Genomic DNA, 12425 nt, shown 5'->3' with positions numbered 1-12425 from the left:
CCAAGGTGATGAACTAGGATTTTATAAGTCATAATCTCTAGTCTCTTTTCAAAGAGGAACTATCTTGCTAATTTTCCGATGCTTACTACCTTGAACAAAGTTTTATACCTAATTGATATCATATCTAATTAAGCTGTCTCTTCAGATACTATGGTTCAGCTTTTCAGGGTTTAACTACCATTTTGATCAAATGTAAACATATTTATGTATTCTCCTAATTCTTATTAAGGATTTTGTCAGTCTAAAAGATGAAAATGAAAAAAAAAAAAAAAAAGAGAAATGGCCTATAAATCTCCTTCTACATTTCTTCTGTACCACTTTAGGCGACTGACCATTCAGCTTAAGTTAAGCACATAGATTGCTTCAAGAGTAAATTGAGACCAAGAACATGTCTATTGAGTTATTCACCTTAGCTAGTATGAGTGACATAGCATTTGGAGGGGTATAGCATTCTCTAGTAATTATTGGGACAACCTTATGACAGCTTAATTTAATTTTCTAACTTCTGCTAGATGACATAAACTTTTCTGAAAGGGTTGACAGTTGAACAAACAAATTAGATCACAGAGAAGAACTACTTAATGATAATTTTCCAGTTATTGTAACTAACATTTCAGTCCTAGATGTCGTGGGCTCAGTCCAGTTACAACTGGAATTAGTGACAGATTCTGTGTGAATTTCACCGGCTAGAAACCGGGATGGAAAACAGGTATAAATTTTCCAGTGTTTCAAGTAGATTGCTATGCATTCAAGGAGCTAAACGGCAGAAGAAATTCATTTAGAGTGCAATATAATTCATCACTTGATGCCCCTGTTGAATTTCACATGGCACTATGTAACTACTTAGAAGATTGAATCATATATTTTGAACAAAGAATATTCATTTCTCTATTGTCATTCATGTATTATATAACAGTTTAGTTGCTGACAGAAAAGAGAAGGTGTTTTGGGAGTAGTAAAGGAATGGTAAATGGATTTGCAGTTATTAGCCATATGCTTTTCTAGTGTTGATAACCCTACACGTTGGCAGTGAAACTGGTACTAATGTGACAGCTATAAGCAACTCTTCCAAATTTTCAAAGAAGATTTTTCTTTTTACAGAGAATATTAATTACAATAGACAATGATGGAAGTATTTGAGAGTGCTTATACTGTGGCTTCATTCGGTATTTGAAACTGAATCAGGAGGAGGGTTCAGATAGAGGGAAAGAATCAATAGTTTGGAAATTATTAGAGCTTTTCTTCTAACATTTTAAACCAAAATTGCAGTAGGCAAATGAGATATGTTGTTCTGGTCAGCACATTCTGATTCTGATGAATGGAGGTCTCACAAGACCAGCTTTCTTGAAAAATGACTACTACTGAAGGCCAAAATCTTATTATTAGTTATTCAGAGTTTGTCTAATTTTGTTCTCTTCTGAGGCAGTTTCATTTTCTCAACCTCATGTTATAGCAACCACTAATCTGTATTTTCCAATGTAACCAATAATCCTTATCGTCTGATCATTGTGATCCACTGGATGAATGAATTATAGGTTCATTAATGCACATTTGTACTCTGAGCAGTGTTCAAGGAAGCAGAGATCAGAATTCAAGGAGTTTAACCTATCCGCTTCTAAGCTGCCTAAGTAGCACTTGTACAAGCCTCAGTTTTCAGCTCAACTGATTACAGTGCAGAGGTAGTGAACACGCTGATCAATGGAAGAAGACCAAAAATAGGCCAGCTGCACTAAACCAGTCAATTCCTATGTTCCTTTTTATCTGCCCAGCTGGGAAGTGTAAAGTTTAAACAAATTCCCAGCTAGTGGAGAAACATGCCTTTGAGTGTGATATCTATTAGGTCCACATCATTCAAATATTATGGGTACGATGTGCTCATCTTACGTTCTCTTGAAGAAAAATGGAGTGCTATTGGAAAAAAGAAATGCAACTAGGAAACTTGTAATTTATACCCAGTGCATTTCAGCACATTTACACATATGGATATACTTTTTCATTCATTAATAGTCTTGTATTTTATTATTGTTTTTTCTTAGTGTTTTCAGCTCTTCCCTGCAAACTGTATAATATAGATTTCCTCATAAGTTTATGCACAATGTTTGACTGGAACATCTGGACCTAAGGTGACTGCAGTTAGAAAGCAACAATTAGGTATGTTGAGAAGGACTAATAAAAATAATAAATTAACTGGAGGGTAATAGGTACTTGCCACCTTGTGCACCATAAAAATTCTTCTACTTATGTTTTAATTGAGAAATTTATGAGAATTTAAGCAATGAAAATTGAAAAGCACATTTAAATATGAATTTGCAGTTGGTTAAATAACTCAGTAGGAGATCATACAAACTACAGTTAATGATGAAAAATGAACATGATGCATAAAAACGTTGACTATAACAATTAGATCTTAAAATCCATTTGATTTTATTATCAGCACTTACCTAGCAACCTCTCAAGAAGTTATCGTGCATGTGCTGATGTAAAAAACATTCTGTTGTAGTCATAATTATGCAAACTGTAAGCATAATCAAACTAGATTAAGAATAGCAAATCAAACAGAAAACATGAACAAAACCCTATAATATTATAGAACTACATGTAATAAAGATCATATGGTACATACACAAACAGCCATGGCAAGGAAACAGCCTATGGCTAAATCTTTACACCTTTAAAAGTTTATAAAGATCTAAATAGTGATAGTTAAAATATTCTTACACAATTCCTAAGCAAACATATCACCCTAACTTAAAATAGCTGAATAAAATCATTTTTATTTGGCCTAAGATGTGCCAGGGCTTCATCTAGGAGCAAAGAATTTGGTTATACTTTTAGTAATAATAATTGTCCTTACATATTTCACATTTATTTTTCCTGCAACAGCCAGCCTCTTATTTTTCTTGACTTCACATGCTTACTGAGAAAAATAAAAGCAACTTAAAAAAATGGGAAGTAAGACCCAGATTATGACTATGTTAAAGTCAGAATGAATTGCTTGCTTTATTCTAGTAAATACTGAAATGCATTCATAGCTCACTGGCAGGTCCTTGCTAAATGGAAAAGATCTCTTTGGGGATCTCTTGTCCCATGCAGTGTATTCCAGTGATTTTTTTAATTATTATTATTTTCAAGAATACAGGTCCTCATATGGCTCATACTGCTTATATTCATACATACGGCTCATACTGCTTATTCAGATACCACAATGATAAGAGTTAAATAAATTCTGTTTTCTATTTAGAGTATGTAGTAGCTCTGCTGGAATCAGTCACTTTTTATGCTGTACTAGCAATGTTGTTAGTCAGTCACCACTCATCAAGAATGAACAAAATAAAACTTTTTTTTTTCTTTCTTACATATAAATATACTGTTGGGCATAATTTAAAGCACACATGCACACACCATTACACCTTGGCCCATTTTGTTAGCCATTGATGAATCTTGGAAGTAAATTCTGGTGAAGCCGTGTTATATAACTAATTGAAGTAATCAAGGTACTCAGCATGATAAAATTGTGTCTATTGCTTCCAGAAATGATCTTCTGATTTCATTAGCTTTTAGAATTAGTGCTCTTTGACTTTAAATAGACTACAAGCTCTGTATGTTGCATATAAATGTTCAGCCTGTCTGTTTAATCATTCAGTTTCAGTGTTTTGCATGATGCCATATGTTCCTGTGACTAAACAATCTGCAGTTGCTATTCAGCTGGCTTTTATTTTTGAGATCTTTGGGATTTAAAATTTCTCTATCAGGAGTGCCATTCCCTCCATACCCTGATCTGCCTCTCAGCTTTACAATTAACAATCTATTCTTATATTCCCTAAGCAAGAACATGGATGGCGTCATTTCTCCACATGATGATGATAATTACTGTCACCCCATCACACTCATTTGTTCATAACAGAACCTGCAGGGATACAATTACATGATGCAATCTGATTAACTTCTTCCTGTTCTATATACCTATTCCAAAGCCAAGAAGCTTTAATTTTTAATGATCTTATCTTGGTGGAAATGTATTTACAGTATTTCGAAGAGCACTATTAAAATTTGGAGTGACCTTTTTGTTCACATAGAATTTAATTCTATTTAACTTCCTTTTTCTTTGTAAATCATAGTTATATGATAATTTTAGAAGGTTATGGGGACATTGCACTGTGGAGAAATTACAATCAAATATTAATATATCAGAAATCCAGTTTCCAACACTTTAAAAAAATAATACATAAATCAGCAATTGAGTTGGCCCACTTTTTCTTTATACTATGTTTGGAATGAGAAATAATTGAATTAAATTAGACACCATTGTCCAACCATTATTTTTAAAGGTATCATTATGAATTCAAGGCATCCATAAGTTAATGAAAGAGTATAGTGGCTTTTACCTACTCCAGTTTTGATCCAGGTGTGAAATCAACCTGGCCATCAGAATGAGAGAGAGAGATGCATGTGAAGAAGCCATTCTTGCATCATGTTAGTTTGCATTCTAGGAGTAAAATGAACTATACCTAAACCATGTTTTTTGCTGCTATAGCCCATTTAAGGCAGCAGCTGTATCCAGTTGTCACCATTACAGAATCTAAGTAGCTACTTTCCTTAAAACAAAATGTGTCTTAATGACGAAGATTTGAAACATTTCTAAAAATATCTCCCTCCAAATCAGGCTTTTTAATTTACAATTTTATGGAGATAAAATCAAAGGCAGGTTTATAATCCCTAAAAGGAAACAGTTGTCTCATGATTAAAGGTATTTTGCTCACTGAAGGCAAAATTTACACATTTTCTTTTATGATCGAAGTAAAGAACACATTATATTGGCAATTTCTAAAGCTCATTAGACCAACTAATCTGATGCTTTTCTAAATTAAGTTAGCACTGATTATTTCCTAATATCTTTAATAATAACAATAATAAAAACATGCTGTGGCTTTCATTGTGCTCTGAAATCAGTTCCTCATTTCTGGCAGTACTTAATTCAGCAGCAATGTCTTCTGAAGTGTATCTTTACTCCTTGTGTCATATTTAACAGCTTCACTTAGTGTTTTAGTTAACTTCTATGCTCAGCTACTTTGCTGTTTATAGTTTCATCTGCCTCCATCTGCTCTGAATAAAGTTGCAGTAAATCTGGCCCTTTGCCTTCCTGTCAAGTACTAAGTGCAATGAAAGTCTAGAGGGCAGCAGCCCCAGACTTAGAAAGCTTAGAGGAAATCCTTGCACTTTCACAGACCTGTGTTATGTTGAGTAAAACAAAACCAGCCCATTAAGGACTTTGGAGCCTTAAGTTTTGATAATATCTGGTGAGAAGATTGGGAAGGGAGGAAAAGAACCTGTACAAGAAACTCTGTGAGAATAAGCAGCAGTCTTTTACAGATGATTACAAAGCAATTCATTAATTTTTAGATACTTTAACTTTTCTAATTTACCTAATCTAATTTCTATTCATCTGTAACTCCAGTTGGCATCAGTTGTACTAGCAGGTATTACTCTTCTTGTGAAATCAGATACTAAGTTTCAACCTGACTATGAGAACTGGCTTCTGAAAATTTGACTTTTTTTTTTTTTTTCTGAAAATTAAAAGAAAAAAACAATAGGCAAAAAAAAAATCTCTAAGAATGCACATAAACAAATCATTTTTGTCTTGAGCTGGCCTGTGGATGGAGTTATCTATGGCTTATATGGCCCATTTCTGGAATGTGATCTGATGTAAGCAGGTAAGTCTTCATTTGCTTAATTTAATCAAGAATATGAATCACTACTATCTCACCATGAAAGAGAGAAAAAGGAGAAAGCAACTGTCTGTCTTCTACTGTAATTTCTTTTTCTTTTTCTTTTTTTTTTTTAATAAATATTTTACTGGTTTGTACCTATTACTTCTGATTCTCTCCCCCATCCTCACAGGGAAGATTGAGTGGCTGTATGATGCTTAGCTTTCTACTGGGGTTAGCACACAACAATGTTAGAAAATAAATATATATATGCATATATATATATTAGGGATATATTTGTCTTACTAATTAAGTGGCACAGTTTTCAGGCAGCATTCATACTAACTTTGAGATATTACTTTATTCAGTTGAAAGTTTCCAATTTTCCACTCATACAGTAGAAACCTGTTGCAAGCCAGAATTAGTTTTATATTAGGAAGACAGATGAGTTATTACAATGATAAGAAGAAAAGCTGAATTATATACTGAAACCATTACATAGACTGTACAAGGAGGCTGTTTAAAGAGTCAACAAACAAGATAACAATATATCAGAAGAAATCTCATCTAGTTTTGCCTAAAAAAGAAGCAGCTTCTATTGGGAACAGGAAGAATTGGATGCAGTTTGGGTGAGCAACAGAAAATTCTGTTATCACCCTGCTTTTGAAATGCCTTTTTGCAGGGCAAATTACTCCACATTTTGACTTTCTATTTTGGTCTCAGAATCATGTATAGAGTAGGCATGCTTCATATTGGGCCATGTCAGCCCTGAGATCTTTATCCACACTAATGCACCCTCCTTTCCTTGGCAATAATTCTGAGAAAGGAAGAGAGATGCTGCTGTTCATCCTAGTAGATCCTAAAGTGTGGACAATAAAAGCATCACAATTGTGAAGCAAACCACAGTCCATACCCACCTCATGGTATATGCATGCCTATTCACAGGGCAGCCTTATTTTTCCTCTTTATAAGCAATGTCTTCCTTATATAGAGGGGGTATTTATACTTAAGTAGGTAAATATACTTAAGTTTTTTTTTTCTTGTTTTTTTTTCATCATCAAGAAAATTTAATATGAAAGCACAAAGTATTCCTATGAATATATTCAGAAGACAGAAGGGAATGAAAATGTATAAAGTTATGGATGAAAAAAAAAAGGAAAAAAGTGGACATACATTTATTTTAAAATTGATATTGATTTATGGACATCAATGTATGGGAAAACATGCTTTAAAGCTCAAATACTAAATTCCAAATATGACGTCCTGTAGTACTGGATGGTGTGGTGTAAAATTATAGATCACTAGAAAAAAAAATGTTTTAGAAAAATACCTGAAACCTATTTGAAAGACATATTATACATTAGACTGGGACTAGGTGGAGAAGGGATATCCTTCCCTATCACTTACAGAGGAAGGATGTGCTTTTCTCTTATGCACCTGAAAGATGGGACTTGAGAGAAAAAACTGTTCTAACTAAAATTAAAAAATAAATAAATATGCTGCATTACAATGTAATGAAGCAACATATGCAACCAAAATAGAGCAAATAACTTATTCTGCATTTCTTGCTGAGATACAAGTGCATTGTATGATATATACAGGATTCTATCTAGAAGAGATGGTTGGGAGAATTTAAACAATACAACCCCATCATATGGTAGATGCTAGTCCAATCTTTGAGGCATCTCCCACATTGCAAACAGAAACTTTTTTGTCTCTTGCATTCCCTAGTTGGATCCTAGAGAAACCATTCAAAGATGCAGAACAGAAAACACATCTAATCAAGAAAAACATGCTTCCTATATCTTGACTTTACCAGATTTTTAATGGAAATGTTATGCAGAAATAGTATACAGGAAAAAAAAATCTGAAAAATTTCAGCATCCAGAGACATTTTCAGCCATGCTGAATCTCTTCTAGCACCACTTTGATGCATCCTCACTAGAAATGTCTTAAGGCTTTGCTGAAGTTTTGGAGATGAAGATTATTGTGCTTTGTGTACCTGTGTGAGGGTTAAATTGAGTTCATGACCCTGGAAAAAAACTCTTGGATAAATCTTTGTGAGGAGATTACTTTTATGGTGATTTTCTTCTTAGACCTGTCATTTAGGGGTTTTTTTTGTCCTTTTTTTTTTTTTTTTTCATGATCATACTCACAGATTGCAAGAGATAAGTGGAAGAAATCAGCTAAATGTTTATTCATAGAACTAGTGTGGGATTATTTTTATCACAGTAGGAACATCATAATCTTAGAAGTAAAGTATCTTCTTTTGAATTGGATAACACCAATGAAATAAAGTTCAGGGAGCATGAAGATACCAAAGAACAAAGACATTTTAATGTTATTTCTCAAAAAAAAAAAAAAAAAAAAGTAACTAAGAGGGAAAAAAAAGACTATAATTCACCAAAGTGAACTTTATGGATACTAGTTCTATTCTATCAGTTTACTTAAGGGAAGACATAAATGTTTAGTAAAATAAACTATCAAGATAATAAGAACTAGTAAGTAAGGTCATATCTCTGCGTATAATAAAAGGCAATTTGTTTCATTTATAACGAGCATGACGTTAGGAAGGAGACACACACCTATAATCTTCAATTACCATAACATTTTATTTGTTTGCATATGTAGTGGTATTTATCTGAAAAGAGGATGATATACTACCACTGTTCTTTTTGTCATCTTGCTGTATCATTGCCTCCAGGCTACTTTTAGCCATTAAGTGATTCAGGATTGAGAGGTGTTCTCAGTCAATATTAATTCATTATTTTAAATTTGATAAATGTATTTGTATAGTCTGTTTCTTGCTGTTGAATATCCAATATGTTAAATTTAAGCCATGATTCTTAGCTGTGACCATCCACAGAAATGAAATTCAAAGGCAAAGGGAATGGGGCCAGAACTAATTATCACTTAAACTGAATTGAACATTAATGCACTTTTTTTTCTTCTCATTTTATTTGTTTTATTTTGGCATCAAGTTATGGCATAGTGAAAGACAAAGTTCATGATCCAAAAATAAATTCCATGAGCTCTGACATGCTTTTTTTTAAATGAAATGCACAATCCTGATCAAAATACTCCTACTGACAACTGAATAGTTGAAACTAAGGTACATACAATCAGGTATCTTGAAGGATAAAATTTTAAAAATGCTCTTTTTTTTTTTTGTGACAGGAAGAATGTGCTACAGAATACTGAACAAATTCGGGAAGGTGTCCTCTTCATTCATAATCCATACAGATATAGCTAAGTGAGAAAGTTGCACAGTATTTGCTGCTATGATAGAATGCAATTTTCTAGCCAGTTTTATTAGATGCTTACTTTCACAATGGGAAGAAAAAAAAAAAAAAGAAAAAAAAAAAAAAAAAAGACATCATTCATACAGATTAAGCACCATACACAGAGTCAGTTCCTCCTCAGAGGAGGAAAATTCGGAGATAAATTTTAAAGAGTAGAAACTTATTCAACATCTTGTGATAGAAAAGGAAGAATTTCAGAGAAGTAGGGCAATAGAACTGAAGAGGTGATACCCAGCTGTGATTTCTCAATGAGCAAGATGCCAAGAGTGCATAAACAAGGTAAGGATGTATGGGAGAAGGTTTAATATGTGAGATCAGAAAAAAATGGGTAGTAATTCTGGAAAAAAGTGAAGAACTCTTTTTTGAGAGGTTAGAAGGGATATGAAGCCTGAAAAATAGGCAGAAACAGCACTGATGCAGTTTCACTCTTTAAGTGATCGATCAGTCTGAGCTAGGCAAGCTAGATTTGCTGAAAATTCTTTAAAAAGTGGTTTGGGGGAGAAAAAGTTACAGTGATATCTGTGGTGGTTTTACTCAGCTGGGAAGCTGAGCAAAACCATTCCACCAAAACCATTCTCTCACTCCCCCTTCTCAAAGATAAAGGGGGAGAAAATATGATGAGAAGGGCTCAAGGGTTGAGATAAGGACAGGGAGATCAATTAACAATTATCATGACAGGCAAAGCAGACTTATCACTAATAACGTAGAGCAGTGAGAAACTCAAAACAAACTAAAAATACCTTCCCTCCCCGCCCCCCCCCCCCCCCCCCCAATCTTCTACATCCTCTCTCCGAGTGTTGCAGGGGAATGGGGGCTGCAGTCAGTCCCTAACACTTCGTCTCCGCCGCTCCTTCATGGTCACTCCCTGCCCCTGCTCCACGTGGGGTCCCTCCCACGGGATGCCGTCCTGCCCGAACTGAGCCTGCGGGGGCTGCCCACAGGCAGCAGCTCTTCAAGAACTGCTCCCACATGGCTCCGTACCATGGGGTCCATCCCCCAGGAGCAAACTGCTCCAGCACGGGTCCCCCACGGGCGGCAGCTCCCCCCAGACCCCCTGCTCCTGCATGGGCTCCTCTCCACGGGCTGCAGCTCTGGCCCGGGGCCTGCTCCTGCGGGGGCTCTCCATGGGCCGCAGCCTCCTCCAGGCCACATCCACCTGCTCCACCGGGGGCTCCTCCACGGGCTGCAGCGTGGAGATCTGCTCCATGTGGGACCCATGGGCTGCAGGGGGACAGCCTGCTCCACCAGGGGCCTCTCCACAGGCCGCAGGGCCTGGAGCTGCGTGCCTGGAGCACCTCCTGCCCTCATTCTGATTTGACCTTGGTGTCTGCAGGGCTGTTTCTCACTCCTCACTCTCCCAGCTGCTGTAGTGCAGCAGGGTTTTTTTGTTTGTTTTGTTTTGTTTTTTATTTTTCCATTTCTTAAATCTGCTCTCACAGAGGCGGAAACAACGTTTCTGCTTGGCTTGGCTCTGGGCAGCAATGGGTCCCTTTGGAGCCAGATGAAAATGGCCCTTAACTGACATGGGGCAGTTTCTGGATTCTTCTCACAGAGGCCACCCTTGCAGCCCCCTGCTGCCTAAACCTTGCCATGTAAACCCAATACAATATTTTCAAGGAGGAAGGTAGTGGGGCATGTTATAGCACTGGAAGGAAAATGCCAAGGAAATATGTACCTGTATACAAAGATCTTAAAAAACAAAGGAGAGGACTGAGAAATATGTGGTAGATAATGATCTAACCTCTAAGGGTGCACTGAAACTCATCATCATTATCTGAAAGCTAAAGTAGTCTGTTTTTACAAACAGCAGCAAGGTTAGTGCTGCTGGAGGGAAAAAAAGCAGTAATGACATTGAGTGGCAATAATGAAGGAAGGAGTATAAGAGAGGTTGACACCATAAATACTTGTTTGAAACAGTGTTGGCTGTTAGAAACACTATTAAAAGGGATAATAAATACAATTTGTTTTTCCCACACATATGTTTCTACGGTTGTAACCTTCAAACCATGCTGCTTGTTACTATTTACCTTTAAAAAGAAATTGAAAGTGGTCATTTTTTTCAATTAAAATTTTCTTAATTTAACAGCTCTTCTCTCCAAAGCAATATTATTGTATCATAATATGAACACATGCACACATATATACAACAACACACGTACAAATGATATAACATGGTGTCTTTTGTATCTTAATAGCCATTGTCAGGACTGTTCCTAACACAGGTTCCCCACTTGACTATTTTTAAAGATTTTTAAGGTATTTCATAAGCATTTAAAAGTCATTAACTATTTCTGCTTTCAGTTCAATAGAGTTTTTTAAGTATATCTAATTACTATTCATTTGGCTGTACTGCTTGTAATCTTTGCTAATTCATCTATGTATGGATAAAAATATATATATATTTGAATGTGAACAAGAGGTATGTATATTAAGATATGTAAATGTAAAAGTGTGTTAAGATAAATATATGACCTGAGCTAACCATTAATTTTAAATTAAATGTTTCTTCACTGAAGTGTGATTCACTGAAGTGTGATTACAGTTTTGGGGTGCAATGTAGTAATTTCAACAGAAGTTGAATTAGGCAAAGTTATATTCTAGGGTTCCAGGTAGCCTTTCTGATTAAAACCAGATCAAGAGTGTTGAAATAGCCAGCAATCAGATAGACTACTGAAGATTCATCAGTAATCTCATGGAGTATGGATGATTTTAAAAAGAAACAGTTAAATCTTTTCTCTGCTTGGTTTGGACAAGGAACATGATTTCATATCTTCTATATCCACAGTTAGGATATCCACAGTTAGGATACTGTTATTTTTTATATCTTTTATATTTTGCAGTAATGTCTATTTTCCCTTGTAGGAAAAAGAAAAAAAAAAAAAAAAGTATTAAAATTAATTCAGGAAGGAAATAAAAAAAAAAAATTTGCAAGGCCATACAAACCATTTTGAACCATCTGTCAAATTCTGCGGCATGTTTACTATAATATTTTTCATTGTTGTTGACTAAACTCCAGCTACCTGACTGGCATTCTTCCCAGTCTAAAATGTAGGGTTTGTAGTCCACTTCTGACTAGCCTTTACTTGGTCTTTCCTGTTCAAAGGAAAAAATCTGTGATATTTTTGTTTGTTTGTTTGTTATATATTTCAAATTCAAATAAAATTAAGCTGTTCTACTCTATACCAACAAAGGTAGCTGGCTGTCATTCTGGTTGTTCATATTTCCAAAACTGTGCTTTTCAGGAAACTCTTCTGTTTATTTCATTATTTTATGGACTTCACAAGTGCTTACATGCATGTGTAAACATACAATCAGATGCTCAGCCTCTATCAAAGGATGAAAAGCCAGCCATGTCTCCAGATAAATATAATCAGGCAGCTTGGTCCACAGAGGCTACACCTATACTAGCAAAGAGTAG

This window comes from Anser cygnoides, chromosome 3 (assembly GCF_040182565.1).
Source record: "Anser cygnoides isolate HZ-2024a breed goose chromosome 3, Taihu_goose_T2T_genome, whole genome shotgun sequence".
Taxonomy (NCBI): domain Eukaryota; kingdom Metazoa; phylum Chordata; class Aves; order Anseriformes; family Anatidae; genus Anser; species Anser cygnoides.
Note: the sequence above shows the minus strand (reverse complement) of the source record.